The sequence below is a fragment of the Vigna unguiculata genome, chromosome 2 (assembly GCF_004118075.2).
Source record: "Vigna unguiculata cultivar IT97K-499-35 chromosome 2, ASM411807v1, whole genome shotgun sequence".
In the NCBI taxonomy this organism is placed as follows: Eukaryota; Viridiplantae; Streptophyta; class Magnoliopsida; order Fabales; family Fabaceae; genus Vigna; species Vigna unguiculata.
In genome coordinates, this window is record NC_040280.1 from 23,761,190 (window position 1) to 23,766,692 (window position 5,503).

The window sequence follows — 5,503 nt, forward strand, 5'->3', positions numbered from 1 at the left end:
CGTCGTTTTAGAAAATAGGGACACTTTTGTTGCATTTTCGGCCCAGCAAAAATTCTCCATGGTTCGTGCATTGGACTTGAGTCCTACGCCAAGGTTTTCATGTAATTTGGTAATATTACTTTTGGGTTAATTAAATTTTAAATTTGAATATTTTTGGATATTTTTAATTATAGTTATTGAGCATTACAAAAATTGTATAGTTTTAATTGAATTTGTATGATTTAATATTTTTAACACATTATGGGATAATTGAAAAATTATGGAATAAGTGAGAGATTGTACTATAGTGTATGAGATTGAAAATGAAGTGAAAATAAAAAAACATTAAATGAGTGTAAACAAATCAAGGAGAAAAATAAAATGAAATCTTAAATATGATGGCGATAACCATTTGTTAGTATATAAAAATTACAAACATTTAAATAATGAATAGAGAATATACATTTTGCATATTTTGTTAACTTTAAATCAATTTAGTCTATTAACTTCGTAAATTAGTGTATGTGGTCCTTTTAATCAACTTTTATTAAGTTTATTTGATAGTTCAAACACATCTTATTTTAGTTTGTTTACACAGCTTGACACATATTCACTTTAATGTTAGATAAGAAATGCGTTTGAACGTCAAATAAACTTAAAAAAAAATGTTTAAAGGACTAAATCCACATATTTCTAAATATAAGAGACTAAATTGGTTTAAGATTTCAAGAAGGACTAATTTTAAATTTCACTAAAATTTGAATTACCAAAAACATATTTAACCCTATAATATATTTAGGTATTCATTTTTTATTTTATTTTTATTCAATTCAATTTTGACTTGACTTCCTTTTTAATATCATTCTACCTTTATTTCAGCGTTTAAATTCTCTACACTTGTTTCACTATCTTCTAACACCATACTTAGACGTTCATTCTGTTTCTTTTTTCATTTTCATTCACTTTCATCTAATATTAACATTATGTTCTTTTGCACATATTTACTCTACAAAAAGATTGGGAAGTGAGGAATACCGGGTGACTTTCATGTTAGTTTATAAGTGATAAAGGACGTTGCCGAACGATGATTAGCAGAATTCATTCAAAATGCAATCTTGCTATACATGGTAAGACTCGAGGGTGATGTAGTACAAATTACTAAATAACTCCATCACATTTAAGTTTTCCATGCTCTTGTTGTTCAAATCCACTTGATGCATTGCAAACGAAGAGGCCGTGCTATTGTTGTGCAAGTGAACTTTATGCAGTGCATACAAGGAAAATACAGTACATGAAGCATTACAACGATTCCATGTAGTGATGCATGTTGCTTGGAACGGTTTCGCGTTGGTTGGAAGGATTCCACTTGGAACAATTTCACTTGACTTTGAATGATTCCACTTGGCTTGAAACTATTCCAGAGAATGATTTTTCACGATGGTGGAATGATTCTTTCATAATTGTTTTGTCCTTGGAACAATTTCAATTACAAGGAAGACAAATAATGATTAGTAATCTCCATTATTATATTATAATAAAAATTTACTACTTATAACATTACTATTAAAAATAAAATAAAATCTCCATATAAATAAATTATTTTCATGTTAAATTTATTTTTCATACCAAATATATTGTATTTTTTTATATTTTTATAGGATAGCGATATTTTAACATACTTTTGTTATCCACTTTTAACTCACCACTCCAATCACCATTCATTTATTTATTTTGATTTTTTTAGTGGTGTGATAATTTAAGAGTGATTGGAGTGGTCGGTTAAAAGTTGATTAAAATATCATATTTGTTTTTATAATTTTTTTATAATTTAAAATTATTTATATATAATTTTATATTACTTTTAATATCAGATTTAATTTGGTAATATAACTTTTTTACCTATTAACACTGTTTTTTAATATGTCATACCAATCAATTCAATCGTAAATTCTCATAAACTTCACTCTTTAATCCATTCCAAAATCACTCTAATCCATTAAAGGTAATTGAAAGTTTGTGAATAATTTTATGGTTGTGATAAATAAAAAAATATATATTTTGTTAAATTAAAATGAAAATTACACTTTTACCCTTATAATTAAAATTAATAGAAAATAAAATCTATTTATATAAAAATAAAATTGTACTAAATGTAACTAATTTTAAATAAAATGTGATTTACTGCAAATAAATTTAATTACATATTGAATTTAATTATACATTGAATTATAAGAAAGTTATAATATTATTAATATATGCAGAAAATTTGAACTAAAGTTAGTTAAAATAATATTATGAGTATATCTAAGCATCACTATGTAACCGAGATTAAAAAAAAAAAACAAGGACAAAATTATTATTTCATTGGTGCAAATTAATCACATAACTACATAGTAAATATTAATACAAAATAATATATGAAGATAATTAAACATGGTATAAAGTAAGATAACAATTAAGTCAATCATTTAAAAAAAATTAGATAGTAAAAAATCAATTTAAAAATATTTTTTTTAGTAATTAGTAAACAGAAAATAAATAAAATCTAATATAAACTCAATTAAAAATATTTAAATTTATCAAAAATTTAAGTTTTAATTAAGTATATTATTTTTTATAACGTGATTTCTTTCTTTCTCCTTCATTAATTTTATAAATATTATAGCATATGGAAGAGAGAAGATCACGAGTTAAGTTTGACAAGTTAATTATAGGGGACACGATTTAATCTTATGTTGATATGTGGTGGTGCTCTTTAAAATTTTACATTTTAAAACGCCGCAAATTATTTTCTTTAAAAATATTTATAATTATAATATTAAATTTTAACTCAACATATATTTCAACTAGCACTATTATTAAGGAAAATACATATGATTTATTTGTCATTCGCATATTAAAGTATTTTATTTTATTTTTAACAATTAACAAAATTATCATTTAAAATTACTACAGATTGGTAATTGATTATTTTATCCGCTTAAAAATAATTGCGTAACATCTCTACATAAATACTAAAAGGAAAACATGTTTCTCTTATTATAATACTTTCAAAGTAGTCATTACAAAAGCTACCTATTTTATAAGCCTTGTTTAAAACTGTATTAATCTAGTGTAATAAAAACGTGTCTTTGTTAGTATTTGAAAAAAAAATGGAATATTAATTTGTTGATTTTTATTAAAAATACAAATAACAGTGTATAAAAAAGGTTATTGAGAATCCCATGGTAAGAAAATAAAACTAAAAGTGCTTATTAAAGGATAAATGATCATCAATGTTCCCCAATACGTGAGATTGTTAATTCCGTTCTTAAGAAAAGGTCGAGTTAGACCTAAATGCGTAAACAAAACATGAATTTATTACTAAATTTTATAATTTAATGAAAATTAGTAACTAATTTAGTGTTAAATTGATATTTAAAATACAACTTAATGATGTCATGACATAAGTATCACACTTCTAAAATACAACTTATACATTAAAAAAAAAAAAATCAGATTTCTCATCTTCTAAACAACTAAATTCGCAACATCTCACACCTTCCTAGTTTACCATTTACCTTTAAATTAAAACATATAAGTTAAAGACTTCAATAAACACCAATCAAGTTTTTTAGAATATATCAGTCATTCACAAGATTCGTGTATATTTTTCACCGATAACATGGTAGCTCAAAATATATATATATATATATATATATATATATATATATATATATATATATATATATATATATATATATATATATATATATATATATATAATTGACCAAACATGTAAAATAAGTTTCGCACGAGTTCTAATTTAATCTGTCATGTGAAATTTAAGTCTTATTTGTCGACTAGATTGCATCTAGATAAAGAAAAGGATGAATTAAATAAATGTTTAGTTAAAATATCATAAATTGAATAAAATATAAAACATGTTAATACATTTGGATCATTTAAAAATTCTTTGCCTTTTTATTGAAAGAAAATAATGGACGGAAATAGAAAGGAATCTCAATCAAAACAGAATGTGAAAATTTTTATTTGGTTGAAGTAAAATAAAGTGAAAACAGAGGGAAAAAAATGTATAGTTATATGTGTGCTTTAAAAGAAAACAGAGAAGAAAAAACACGGTAATTCGTAGGAATTTACATATTTGTCCCTGGGAATTTAAAATTTTATTTATTTATTTCATTTTAAGTTATTTAATCCACGGTTATTCAATATCCACATGGCGAAGGAGAAGATAAAATTTGTGGTCGTTGAAATTAAAACAAGGGTAAAAAACTTTACTATTATCTCTTAGTATTTTTAACTAATTTTTCCTCTTTCTCTTATGAGCACCACAAATATTGTAGTTGGAGTAGTTGGCCCAATTTGTTTTTAACCTGTCCTTTTTTTTTTCAATCCAAATCTTCATCTCATTCTTATTTATTTTCCTACTTAATTTCCAATATATCAAATACAACATAAAAATTTTGTTTAGTAAAAAGAGAAGAAAATTTATTATAAAATAAAGTTATTACAAAATGTAATTCAAACAATTTAAATATATTTTTCTTTCATCATTTTTCGATAAACCTTTAAGATAACTGTAATTTATTTGTTAGTTTCAAAGCAAATATACGTGATTAATTAGGACTAGGCAAAATATATTGAACTGCACTGAATTGAAAAATAGTTCAGACGAACTGAACTATACTATTTTTTTTTTCTTCTAATAAACTGAATTGCACTGCACTATAATATGATCTGAATTGTTATAAACTGAACTGTTTTATGAACTGCACTACGTTTAAACTGAACTGCACTAATTTTGAACTGAATTGCACTACTTTTGAATTTAACTAGACTATCTCGGTGATGGTTGAATCTCGATGGTGATTGAATCAAAAGTATATAAGTGCTTGTGGGCCAAATGGGATCGAAGAGGAAGGAGAAATTATAGTTCGGCACATTGAGTGTGAACAATTAACGGTTTACAATACAGTTTTTCAAACTTTAACTAAAGAATAATATAATATAATTTTACTATTAATAATTCAGTTATTTTTTGTTTAAAACAATTCAATTAACTTAAATACAATACAATTAAGTTATTTTTGTGGAGTCCTAACCCTAATAATTATAATTTTTGATTTAATAATAGAGTAAGTTCTCGATTCAATCGTACATGTATGTGATCATAATAGAACCATATATTATGAGGTGTGTTGGTGATTGTTATATTTTGATGACCTGCAACCTGTTGATGAGCAAAGCCAGCTAAGTTAACTTTGTAAAAAAAAATACAAAATAATTCATCGTATCATTTTTCATCTATCGACATGTTTCGGTGTCATGAAAATGTTCATGGATATATGTTTTTTAAAGGGTTCAGAACTAGTTTTAAAAATCATGTATGTATGGTTGGTTTTTCTTTTTGGGCTGTCATTTTGATGAGGGGGGGTTGGCTCTTTCTTATGCACTAACGATATCAAATAACCAAGTTGTTCTTTTTTAAAGCATAGACAGTTGTATCCCACACAAAAATTTA